Source organism: Oxyura jamaicensis, chromosome 7 (genome assembly GCF_011077185.1).
Source record: "Oxyura jamaicensis isolate SHBP4307 breed ruddy duck chromosome 7, BPBGC_Ojam_1.0, whole genome shotgun sequence".
Classification (NCBI taxonomy): domain Eukaryota; kingdom Metazoa; phylum Chordata; class Aves; order Anseriformes; family Anatidae; genus Oxyura; species Oxyura jamaicensis.
Window position 1 is genome coordinate 18311150 of NC_048899.1, and position 14167 is coordinate 18325316.

Here is a 14167-nt window from a genome sequence, read left to right on the forward strand (position 1 = left end):
GAGGCAGAGAAAGAAATGCCTTCGATGGTGGTAAACTCCTGTTACAGCTGCCCGTGTAGCCACAGATAGCCTCCTCTGCATTGCAATAGCCTGACTGCTGCACCACAAACTGCCCTGTCCCATTCCCTTTGAGACTCCCGGTGATACTTCCCAGTAGGTAATCCAATGACAAACAGAAAAAGCTCATCTCTTGTAGTCCTATAGTGACAAGAGTGTTGGCACCTCACTTGCCAGCAACTCTACTTATAGTGTGGTGACTTCTGAGCATATGATGAAAGAAGTCAGATGAACTCCCTCTTCATCAGCCTGCCAAACTTTATGCTTCAAAAACAAAAGAAAGGAATGACTTCACAAACTGCCTATCACACGTGCATTGGGTTAGTTATGTCCTGGTTGTGTTTTTTTGTAGTGGTGGTTGTTTGTTTGTTTGTTTAGGAGAACTCTTGCCAAGTCCACATTAAAAAATAATAGTCACCCTCCAGGCTTGAGGTGGGAAAGCATGACTGAGTTACCTGGTTTGAGTGGCCACACAAAGGAGCTGACTCTGAGCCCTCTAAAATACACAGTACTTTGTTCTCAGCACAGCTGCCACTGGAAAGTCAGTTTGAGAAAAGTAGGACCATTTTTTCCTCCCTAGTGATGGGAGGAAACTGTTTTCAAGAAAATTAACTCAAGAAAATTAACTAAGGTCAAATTCAGCATGAACTCTCCACCTAGACAAGACTGTTCAGAAAAGTTTTGAGCTAAGGACAGTCTTAAAATAAGAAGCATTAAAGGCAACATTAGTAGACAGATCTGCCAGCTCTGCCAAGAATTTCAGCACACAGGGAGAGGCAAGGAGAGAGATACAGTCAAAGGAACAAAATTCCCTAGAGGCTGTCAGACTGATCAAGTCATTGTTTCAGTCAATATCTGCTGAAAACCATGGCTGAAAGCAAACAAAACACTAAATATGCTTTTTCAGAGTCCTGCAAGGAAAAGACACTCATGGAAAATGCATGCGGAAACTTCCGAGTAATTAGCAAAGACATATTTCTTTCATTGACCATTATTTTCTGTTAATTATTGATCGGCTGCTACTGTCAAACCTATGTGCTTAAAAACACTAAGCAGTGCTCAAGTCTTTATAGGGGTAGTTTATAAGTTTAACTTTTTGTACAATAGGCAGCACTATAATGAAAGAGAAGCAATTTAAAGTAAGCCTTGAATTCAATCCACTTGTTGATACATTTCACTGTTTTTCCCAAGACCACAAAGGATTTGGGGTCTGGGGATCTATGCTTGCCATAAGGCCCTTGTCCTTAAAGGGGACTTCAAGGAGATACATAGATATCTGCTGGAAGAACAACAGCAGGGCATAATAATCCAGGAGATTCTTGGGATCGATAACAACTACCATCAATAACAACTGTCATCAGTAACAACTGCCCGACCCAAGTAATAGAGGAGCCAACACGAAGAGGTGATCTGCTGGACCTGACACTCACCAACAAGGAGGGCCTTGTTGGGTCTGTAGTCAAAGGCTGCTTTAGCTGCAGTGACCAAGTGGAGCTCAGGATCCTGAGAGGAGGGAGCAGGGCAAAAGCAAGATCACAACCCTGGACTGGGGTCTCCTGGATTCAGGAGAGCAGACTTCGAGGTCTTCAAAGATCTGCTTCAAAGAGCCCTAGTAGGGTAAGGCCCTGGCTGTGAGCAGGAACAAAGAAAGCTGATTCCTATTCAAGGAGCACCTCCTCCAGGCTCAAGAGTGGTCCACCCAATGGATGGAGTGGAAGTCAGGCAAAATATGCCAGGAGACCTGTGTGGATGAACAAAGAGGTCCTGGCAAAACTCAGACACAAAAAGTAGGCCCACAGGGAGTGGAAGCAAGGACAGGGAACCCAGGAGGAATACAGGACGTTGTCCGAGTATCCAGGGATGAAGTTAGGAAAGCTCAAGTCCTAAAGGAGTTGAATCTGGCCAAGGATGTCAAAGACAAGAAGAAGGGTTCTGTAAGCACATACATGACAAGAGGAAGACTAGGGAAAATCAGGGCCCACCGCTGAACAAATCAGGAGACTTGGTTCCCAAGACAGGGAAAAGGCTGGTACTGAAGGAAAAGCCAAACTAACCAAACTGGACTTTGATTTATTTTTTTATTATTTATTTTTTAATTATTTTTATTGAGTCAAAATCACTGTTAACTAGAATGAAGCTGGTATCAAAACCAGAAAGATACACCAAAAATGTGGCCCCAGTACTTCTGAATCTGATGAACAACTACAGTTACTGGTAGCTAATAAGCCTTTAGGAAGCAGAGAAGAAGAAAGGCTGAAATGTACTGACAGACAAGGATCAACGAGACATCCCATACAGAGCTGGGGAAATGAGAAGGGTAAGAAGAGGGTAAGAAATACTGTTAAAGTCTGGATTTTAGAGAAAACTTCAAATACCTAGATTATAAATACAGCTGCTAGCAGTTGCTTTTTTTTCATCTCAAATAAGAGTCTCAATCAAGACAGCATCATTCAATTTTTCACATTGCAAATGGAAGTATTACGAAGATTTGTTCTAAACTTTCACATCAGCTTCAGCTCTCCAGTTTCTCCAGTCTCCCAGATAGCTGAAACCACAAACACAAAGCATGTGTTTGGAGCTGCCACTCCCTCATTTGTGAGAGAACACTTTCTTGATCAATTGAAAAAATAATGAAAGCATTTATGATTTCCAGTTTCTCTGGAACTGCTGAGAAAGGTTTTCACCATTAACAATTTGTATTAGCTAGCCTGGAATCTGCAACCAGCAGCATTTAAAAATTAATTTGAAACTGAAAGCGTACTTTTGGGGAAAGTGTCTCAAATGTCAGACAGATCTATTAAAACAGCTTTTGACAGACTAATCTATAAACCCTTCTTTTTTTAGTGTGATATTTGTATTGATTTTTTAAAATAGCAATCCCATTACTACACATTAACAGCATGGGTAAGCATCTCTCAGAGTATTTAGTATTGTAACAGAACAAAGCGAGAAAATGAGGGCAATAATTTTCCACCACATAGAAAGTGAGGTTAAACGGTGAAAGGGCTAGATCAACACTTGGTATCTGAAAATCTCATCTCTAAAGCAAGTCTTCTGACCTCTGTTATTCAAATCCACTCTATGCATACTACTCTGCTCCCTTCCCAGCAGCCAGCTCTTAGGTCCCTCTTAATCTCTCCGCCACTGGGCTGTCTCTCCAGCTGTCAGCCATGGAAATTCCCTTTCTAATTCATCTAAGAGCAAGCGTACGTATACATGGGGCTGATTCACCAAGAATGCAGGAAAAGAGACACTCTGGGGGAAGACAAACAGGAGAGGCAGGCATTTCTCTTCACAGGAGTTTGGACTTCCATGGGTCAAAAAGACTACTTTCTCCTCTCACAGAGCTCTTGGGATGCTCTACACACTTGTCCCTATCATCAGAACCATAGGACTGAATAGATTTTCAACAGCGTCATTTTCACAGTCAAAATAAATTTATGCTGTTCCATCAAATCCAGCTGTTCTCTAGCCCAGAGGTTTCTGAGCCAACCCTGAGCACGCTGATATAAGGTAGTCTCACAGAAGATGCACACTTGTCTCTGCCAGTTGCCAGAGGTGTGTAAGGACAAGTTGCTTTGCCCTGAATTCCAGACATTCAGTTGATGTGACAAAACTGAAGAACGCAACCTTTGAGGTTTTAGTTCAGAAACATTTGCCTAAGTTCTACAGCATGAGCAATATCAGTTGTACTAATAAGAACCATTCAAGTCAGCTCAGCTACCGCTCTTGCCCTAGGAAATTACTTCCATTACTAATTATTCCTCTCTAATCAAGTAAGAAAACACCCAGTGAGTCCATTGCAGCCTCAGTCTCACTATTTTTTCCTCCCCGTACCTCTACGGTTTTGTGCAACCCTATATATGAGAAAGACAACTACATAAGTGACAGTGAGACACTAGCAACACAAGGAGGGTGCTTAAAGTTTCATGGGGCTTTCATTTTCCATTCTTGAAGAAGATTCAGCAGACCAAATAAGAGCTGCTATTCAGAACCACACTTCAAATGCAGCTTCTCTCTGAAAGCTGTTAGATAGCAAGCAGGAGATGCTGCTAGCAGAAATATGCATGACTAGTATTGGTAAGCTACTGTCATTTCAAGGTTTCAAAAGCCCCCTCTCAAAAACACTGCTCAAGTTATTATGCCACTCATACAAGCTTTTGCCATAAATATACATCCAGCCATATATATGCATCCAGTGCTCATTTTCAAACAAGGCTTTATAACAGTTCGGATGATCTTAAAATGCAGACCAGCACCAGGTCTGAGGAATAAAGCTCACAGAAATACAGATGTTCCTGGAAAGAGACAACAAGAAGATGTTCAGAGGGGCACAACACATCTTCAAACTCATTTGAATCTCTGGCTTTTCAACTACCAGAGCTGGACCATATCAATCACCTGCAGAGCCTGAACCTGCCATTCACTGCCACCATTTATTGTGCACCATCATGATGGGCAGGTGTAATCACAGGCTATTATCCACACTGATAAGCTACTGAGGAGAAGGGATTATCCAAGCACACACAAAAAAAAGAGAGAGCTGAGGACAGTTTCCCTGTGATATCTATTTCCAAGCTCAGTCATCTTGAACAGTCAGGGTCAAGCAAACAAACAAAGACAGATATAAGGTGGCACTGAAATGCACCAAGAAGCAGTTTGATGAAGCTATTTGATGGACTTTTCAAAAACAAGGAAAAGCCTAGGGAAAGTGTAAGGAGCAGGTCTGAAAGCTTTATGGAGAGGAAAAAAGAAGTGCAAGAAGCCAGACTGCAAAGGTTTTCCTCTATAGAAAAATGGTTAATGAAAGCCAGACAACCCAGGAAATGATGGATATTTATAGGAGATGTCTAGCAGATACTTCTGTAAAAAATAGTCCATGAAGGTGTAAAGGGGAGCAATGCTGCATTATCCAGGCAATGGCACGACAAGTTTGCTCCTGATACATGAAAGGAGAAGACAGCCCAGCCCCTCCAGGTAGGCAGAAAGTTTTCTTTTATCCTAGTTTTCCTATGAATGACAGAGAGGAACAGTCCACTCAAGGTTTGTGGAAGGAGGAAATGCTCACAGCAAAGGGGTCTCAATGAAAAGGAATCCCCCCTTTAATCAGATCATAGACTCATAGCAGCACAGGATGGTTTGGGTTGGAAGGGATCATTAAAGATCACCTAGTGCAAACCCCTGCCATGGGCAGGGACCCCTCCCACTAGTCCAGGTTGCCCCAGCCAACACCACTTTGAACAGTGGGACATCCACGGCTTCTCTGGGCAACCCCTTCAAGGGTCTCAGCACCCTCATTGTGAAAAACTTAGATTTATATTGCATATAGAGCCAACTTTCAGTTTAAAACCATTGCCCATTGTCCTGTTGCTACAGGACAAAAGCTGGTCATTAAAGAAAATATTAAATAACACTGGTCCAAGCACGGACCCTTGAGGGACGCTACTCATTACTGGTTTACAGGAGTGTTGAGATCAAACTAGCCTACAGTACTTTGCTGTTTGTGACAACAAATCTTAAACTCCCTAGAGTGAAAAGGACACACATTTGCATACAAAATCTCTTAAGTGCCTCAAACTCCCTCACTCCAGAGAGAAAGGTGTCCCATCAGCCCCAACCTAAAGGTTTTCTGGCCTGTGGGTAGATAGAGGTTGCAACAGCAGGTTCATAGGATTCCAGAGCACAGGAGGAGACGGAGGCTTTACTTTCTAATAAAGTCTGTTTACTCCAGATTACCACAAATCAGCACTAGCAAGTAAACTATGGTTAATAAGGTAAATATATAAATATAAGATGTAGATATCAAGCTATTACGGATATTACCAGGAAAGCATGTATATAGTAGATATTGAGAGAATGGCACTAATTACTAGCATCAGCAATTACAGCTAGTAGGAAGGCAATTAGAGGTAGTTAAAATCAGCAACATAGCAGCCGATATAGATTGGTATTATATATTCAACAAACCTAACAATATTATGGCAGTGCACATTCTTATTATCAATTACAAGCTTGTCAATACTTTAACAGCAATATCGATACTATACAAATGTCAGATTATGTACATATATATATATTTCATAAAATTACCAGTACCAAATGCATCAAATCAGTCCCAGAAGTGGTGGGGTCAGGGTCAAACTGACCTCAAAGTCTAATCCAGGTAATCCAGGAGTATCCCTGGATTAATCTCCTGTAGGATTTTCTACAGGCTTTTTTTTTGTTTTTAATACTGAATTCATCCAAAGGAATTTTAAACAGGAAAAAAATAGGCATTATCAAAGAATGAGCTAGAACTGCTACCTGAAACTAGAGGAGACAGGGTGAGTAGGACAAGGATTTACCAAGAAGCCTCTCTCCAGACTTGCAGAGAGGGTTGTTAACTGTCCAACCCCAGTATTCTGAGTTACAACAAATTCCATGGTCTTCCAGGTCTCTACAAGACGCCTGCCTTCCTTATGTACCTGGAGGCCTCAGTGGATGCCTTTGAAGCCCCCAGTCTTTCCTCCTGAAGCCTTTCTGCTGCAGGTGCTCACATTCCAAAGATGTTGGTCTTCCCAGGAGCTCCTCTCCCACACCTGACCCAGGGCTGACAAATGCATTTGCACTTCTCGTACACCAGAGTGCTGCGATGGTACCAGCTGACTACAAAATGGGGGTGGGCTTTAATATTGTCTATTCCATGCCGAGGGCCTTGGGGGATAATAGAATTACAACGCAACTTAAATGTCACCTTCACTTGGCAGATCTGGCCCTGAAGATTCATGGTGTCTTTTCACCATCCCCAATTACGCTACCTGCATGTCAGTTTACTACTGGGATGGAAAAAGTTGCCATTCTGTATGTACTTCCATACCTAAATATGGGTCACACAACAGTGCGCATACCAGGAACATGCCTACTGAGGTAGTATTGCATTGCGTGGCCTCAGCTCTCTCCCAAGCACACCTCCTTCCTGCATGCAATTTCCATCCAGTTCTAACCCCCCTGCCATGGGCAGGGACCCCTCAAGCAGAGCAGGCCCCATCCAGCCTGGCCTTGGGCACTGCCAGGGATGGGGCACCCACAGCTCCTCGGGCAGCCTGGGACAGGGCCTCACTGCCCTCAGAGCGAAGAATTTCTTCCACAAACCTAATGTAAATCTAGTCTCTTTTGGTTTAAAGCCATTACCCATGTCCTATCTACCCCACCCCCTGACAAAGAGTGCCTCTGCAGCTGTTCTGCAGCCCCTTCAGGCACAGGCAGGCCGCTACAAGGGCTCCCCAGAGCCTTCTCCTCCCCAGGCTCACTCCCCCCCACTCCCTCAGCCTGGCTCTGTAGAAGACAACACTTCTGCATCACTTGTTCATCTTATCACTGTTGGCTTATGTTTCTTTGTTGTTGTTGTTTTTTCCTCTATTTTTTCTTCAATATTTTGGTTAATAACCCATCTTTAACTTTGCTTACTGAGGTACTTTTAACTCAACCCACAAGTCTTGCTTTTGCTCTTCCAGTTTTCTACCCCGTTTTGCTGGGATGAAGGGAAGGAATGGGCAGCCATATATGTCGCTGCCTAACCAGCTTAGGCCACAACAGAGCCTCGCTGGACCCCTTGGGCTCCCATCCTCCCAGAAGAGGCTGCCTAGCACATAGATGTACATCAGCCCACATTGGTTGGCGTTGTCATGCAGCAGGTGTGGGCTGCAAGGGGAAGTGTACGCTTCTTCAGAATTTCAAGTGCAGACACCTACTGACAGAGCTCAGAAGTGCTTACAATTTTCTCAGCTAATCTTTCCATTACAGGATCCTGTTACCTAAACCCCCCAAACCTTAGGGTCAAAGGGATATCAATTTACTTTCTAAATGGATTCTGTGCCGTTAAGGCTACAGGACATAATTGAAAAAAAACTCAGACAAGGTCACGTACCAGAAAGGTGATATAAACCACACCATTAAAGCAGAGATTTAAAGCCAGTCACGTTATTCTACAGCTCTGATTCTGCTATGAAATATCTGAGGCTGCTATGGCACTGGAAATTCAGGTTAGCCGTGCCAACTCCAGCAAAGAAGACTGCTTGCATGGGCTTTTACTCACCTAAGTAAAAAGAAAAAAAAAGAGGCCCTACAGAGACGTAGTAAAGAAGCAAAGAGGCCTGGCCATTTCTGCCTCTTGCAGCCAGCACAGGGCAACCACCTATGTCAAGACACATCTATAGAGAAACATGGGGACCTGGGAGGATTCAGAGCAGCACCAGTGTCTGTTCTTCATCCCTTGTGTTTATCTCTAGGTGCACACCAGCCCCCCTTCCCCCCCCTGCTTTCAGGGCCCTCAGTGGGTCCTCTGATGCCATCAGTTGCAACCCACAAGTCTCCAGCTGCCTTTTTATACACCCCAGTGGTCTCCAGTTCCTTTAAGGTGTCTCAGTTTCCCTTTTTTCCCCTCACTCCCAGGCCCAGGTCACTCACCCACATAATCAAACCTGGCCCCAGCCACCCCACATGGAGCCAAGCACATGAGGTCTGGGGAACGGCAGTGCCACTGTCCAGGCAGAAAGCTCTTCTGTCCTGCCAGGCTGGTACTCCAGGGGCCTCTGAGTGTCTGAGTGCATCTCAGGGGCCATATGGAAGAGAAAGGACAGAAAAGACAAACCAAGTGACAAGAGGAAGCTCAACACCACTTCAGTCCACAAAAGACCAGAAATCAGTGAATCTTGAATTTTATTCACAAGCATGACAAAACCCAGCTGAGTTCTGAGAAAGTTTGCTGTTGCTTGTATGGTGTCTCATCTCAAGACAAGGTGCTGTGCAGTGCATCACAGAGAAAGCATCACAAGTCCCTGGCATAATCAAGTTGGCCAGGGTGGAATATACACAATCCCCTATCTACATTTGAGAAGAGGCTTCTATGATTTATTGTCAAGCTGGAATATTGTCCCAACTCTGTGTTTACTGTACTGAAGTTTGATCCAGCTATAAGAAGTGACCAGCTAAGGATTAGATGAGAAGGCAACCAAGGAAGTGAGCTTTAGACCAGGACTTGGCCGACAGATGACAGATTACATAGTACAAGTCAGTTGGTAAGCCTGGATTTATTCCTGCAAAGGAAGTATCCTTGGCCAATGAGGACTATAGGACAGCCAGAGCACCCTCAAAAGACTATCTGCTGCTAAAACACCAGTTTAGATCAGATCAATCTTAGACTTCACTAAATTGGGGTGCAGACTGATGCTGACCTATTAAGCAACAGAAAAGGCTGCCTGATACATTTTGTCCTTGCTTTTCAAAGTGATACTGTGAACCTTGTTTGATTGTGGAAAGTCATAAAGCAGGACTTCATTACCTAATCAATATTTATCTGTGAAAACATTTCTCATTCTTACAAAGCCTGGGGAGCAGCGAGCTTTCCAGGTAGCATCAGTACAGGGAAAAATCAATGAAGACACCACTGGAAGAAAGAGAGAGCTAAGTACACAACCACAAAGATCATCACACTGCAAACTATCAGGACCCTGAGTGTAAATAGGCTTTAATTGCCCTGAGCAGACATACCAGGAGCCTCTATCTGCAGTCCAACCCATGGCCATGGGCAGCCGGACCTGGCCCAGGCCCTGCAGTAGGCAGGCCTGTCTCCAGCCCTGCCTTGGACCGTGGCTGCAACCTTGCCCACAGCCTCAACTCCTCTGCTACTACTGGACCACCTAGGTGGATCCTGGCCCTGGTCCATCCCCTCACCTTGTCCTGGGCTCCCAACAGCCCCGACTCCCTGCAGCCAGCTCTGGCGTTCTGTCCTGCCTGTGCACTGCTCACAAGGGCAGCCCCCAGCTCAGGAATCCCATTTCAGTCTCTTCACAGCACACACAGCATCCTCCAAGGCATGGTGTGATCAAAGAGTTCACAGAGTGAACCAGTCTATCGCATCCCAAAGCAGAGAGACACAGCAGGAGAACCTTTGTTTTTTCTGTTCCAAATTGATGTGTCTGTGACAGCTGGACACAAACCCCAGCTCCAGCAGCCTGTTGCAAGTACTAGATCGATGCCTGCCTTACAGACAGAATAAAAGCACTGTATTGGGTAATAAGAACAAATTGAGTACATATTTCAATTTCTCTTCTCCAGATATATGCCAGCTCCGCAACATGTATGGAAAATTAGGCAATGCATACATCCATAAATATTCCAGGGATTGGTACCAATACAATCTGATGAAACATTTAACCAGGAAAAATATACCTTGCATTATTCCTTCTTTATAAGTTAGTACGATAACAGGGCCACAGATTAGCTAGTTGAGCTCTTTTGAATAGCGTTAATTAATTAAATGCTTTGGTTACAGTTCCAGACCTTGGAGTCTTGTATACATTTAGCTCTTTGCCTACATGCACAGACTTTGTATTTTAACAAAAACAGTAATGTCTTCAGTGGATTAGTTTACCTCAAAGTTAGCACTGTGTGTTGGGGAAGGTCACTGGCAGTCCTTAAGCTTAATTCAGTTTAACCCACATGGCCCAAACCTTATTTTTCTGATTTGTCCAACATCTGACCTGGCTGGCAGTAGAACAATTTGGAGACACGTGCCAGCTTCCCTGTGGGGCAGAAGGCAATTTTAAAGTCTGCTGAGACCAAAGGCGTTTACCTTCCCAGAACAGTAATTGCAAAACCTTCCACTCTGCCACCTTCTGGCAAAAAATGCATTTGCAATATAGCTACTGGGTACAGCTGTATTTGTCCTAGATAGCTGTATTTGTCCTAGAAGGATAGCGTACATCTTTTCATACTTACTGAAAATCTTTTCTCAGTAGTCGTTGAAAATCTGCCATGAGCTAAGGAGAAGATCCAGTAAGTTAGGCCAAAATAGCAAGAGGGAGGGATGTATTTCTTTCATAAAGCTCATATAGTTATCTACACAGGGGTAACATTTATAATAGGCTATGGCCAACATTATTAGGACACATGTTTTGCAAGCAGAAAGTTCAGTGAGTAAGGAGATTGCTCTAGGGACCAGAGCCAGATACAGCACGCGTATGTATGACTGCTCTGCCTGGGGGCCCCTGTCCTGCACAAGAAGGAACCAATTTGGTCACAGACAATTAAGCAGCAGGGTTTTCTGTAAAGCCAGCTACAGAAAATATGCACTGAGCAATACTACACAGCCGCTCTCAGCCACCCCATGAGCTTTTAAGGAACCAAAACGAGAGCTTAAATACATGAACCAGCAGCAGGGCAAACAGCTGACAAACACAACACCGCACAAATGTCATGTCAGAAAGAGTCCTCCTCCCAGCTGAAGAGTGATTGCAGGGCATGGTATGACAGCAGAGCCCCACATGGGAGCCCCCCTGCAGCCCCTCTCAGCCCAGAGCTATTCTGAGGAGTGATGGAGAGATGGTTGTGTTTTACAAATGACTGTGTTATACCCCAAAGCTGCTTCATCTCCAGATATTGCCAGCTCACACGCTCCTCAGGGGCTGGAAGATCTGTGTTCCTTGATGTTAAGTGGTCCTCAAGAGCCCCATGCAAATATTCATGCTGCACAAGGAGCAGTGGTGAAAATCAGTTGAAATATATTTCTTTATAGAAGACTCAGGCTAAAGCAAGGTTTAACTTTGTCCCACCAGAGGCAGCTACAGCTTCAGCAATAAGTGTTCTGAGTCCATACAGAGCCACAGCTTGGTCCTTTTAATTCTTCCAGCTTACGCTGTGAAGAAGTACTTGTAATATCAAGGCTTAATATGGTCATATACAGGGCTTTGAAAATGCTACAATGAGACAGCCTAACTAGTACCTTGGCAGGGATGCATTTCCAAAGCACAAGATCAGTTTGACAACTTCCCCCCCCCTCTACATTTCTTAAATATGAGGGGATTTTCATGCATGTAGAACAATGATAATAAAAGTAGTGGGGAAAAAAACACATGGAAAGAAACTATATAATATGTCTGTCAGTGCTCTCCCTTAAATATAAAACTAGAGACTTTCCAGGCTGCTTCCATTTCTGAAGGGGAAAAGGGATTGCTGTAGAGCTCTCTCTTTCCAGGTGGTAAGGGGTTTTCTGCTTTAATTTTTTTTATTCCCTTTGCCCAGGATTAGGGCAATATGAACATTTAGGTATACACAGCCATATTCTTTCCTTATGAATATTTCAAGAATCCAGTGTTAATATAATGTTATCAGAGGGGAAAAGTAACTGCCAGTCACACCCATTTTCTTGGACACTGATGTTACAGCTACTCCCATGAGGAGCCTGACAGTCTGAGACCAACGAAACCAGACCCTCGAGCTGGAAGCCTGCACCCAGCACTAGGGGCACAGGGAGCAGGGTGAAGTGATCCTATAGAAACAGGGTAAAAGCCAATTTCAGGCACCCAGCAGGAGACACTGCTGAGTTCGGGCTCTGAATCAGCACTCCCTGGCCAGCCCTGGAGGTATTAAGCAGGTGTAGCTTCCTTTGGGTGTCTCAGAGATGGAGGATACAGAAGAAATACAGTATTTCCAATCCCCAAAATGAGGCTTTCTTTCTACAGAGGGAAACCTCTCGTGCATACCTGGGCGCAGAGCTCCTCCCCTCTGTCAGAGGAGGCGTTGCACAATCAGCACAAAATAATCCAGAGCCCCAAGCAGCTGAGCTAGTAATTGCACACAGAATGCATGCCACGCGAGACTGAGCCCAACAAAAAAATTCATTGCAATTACATGAACCCATACGTAAGATCCCTGACAGTAGCCTGAGATAAACTTGCAAGTATCTCCTGGAATTTTAAGGACTAGACAGGCAGCAAAATTAGCAGTTGTTGCTAGCCTGCTTTATTACAGTCTTTCCATTGTTTCTTTTTCATTTTTGATATATAATTCAGAAATATTTGCATGTGTATTATGAGTTTTTAACTAAAACATGAGCTGTCTGTCTCTTCACTTGCATTCAGGTGAAGTTTCGTTTTGTAGGATTTGAGCTACCAACTCACGCCAGCTTCAATTTACCTGGATTAAATCCACTGTATCCAAAGCCCACAGGAGCCTGCAATGATAAATATCCCCTGGTGCCTACAGAAAAGCAATGGGGGCGTTCAGAATTATCACAGCTATTGCCTCCAAATGACAACAAGATGCTTTATGGTTTCCATTCAAAACATTTTGGTGCCTGTTTCTCTGCAATGCCAATGACATACGAACCTCAGTTCTAATGCATGCTCTGCTGCTAGCTTGCCCTGAGACATTTTAGCAGTTCAAGTCCTATTTAATTCATACTTTAAGTTTCATTACAGATATGTAATGCAGAAAAGACATTCCACTGTGAAACCCTCATGCTTCGAAACGCTGGCAGGCATTGCTGTAATCAAAATAAGCTTACTCCAGGACTATGTCCAGGCAATTCTCTCTGCTATGGATCTCAGCAACGCAGTGAAAAGAGCTCCTATGTCACTGAATGAGAAATTAGACCTGTGCCATGACTGCTCAGGGAATATCACAGAAGTGGCCACCTTAGGACCATCAGCCAAATAAATCCCGACAGGTAACAGCAAGCACACACTGAGACCTCACTCAAAGATTGAAAGCTTGAACACCTGCTAGGTTTCAGTAATATGTAATAAGTAATAACCCAAGTGTGACAGGAAGAAACATGCATAAATCAGAGGTGATAAGGTCCAAAAAGTTATGTGAAGAGATGCAGCGATTGCTTTCTCATTAACCCCTGGGTCTCACAAGCTGCAAAAACTCAGGAGCTGTTTGTTGGCACTCCCCCCACCTCCTGACATTTCAAGGCTGTGAACCTTGGAAAGCTGCATGAACAAACCAAGAGCAGCTCCAGGAGCCTGGGTCAACTGAAAGCCTCAAGAAGTGTAATTTACAAATCTAGAGTGATAGTTCAGCAGCAGTGTGGAGAGGAAAATCTAGGGGACAGAAAAAATCCTAGCTTTTATCATCTATCATTACTTGAAGACCAAGGAATGTTTTCCCAAGGGGGGAAATACGAATGCCACATGTGGTGTAAAAGTCTAGTAACCAGTAATGGCAATGTCATTACAGACTGACGTGGACCTAAAGCACAGCAAATAGAAGATGAATTTGAACATGCTTGCATGTTAACCGTAGCAATCTCAAGAGCGTGGTTTGACAACCACATCTGACTTCAAGG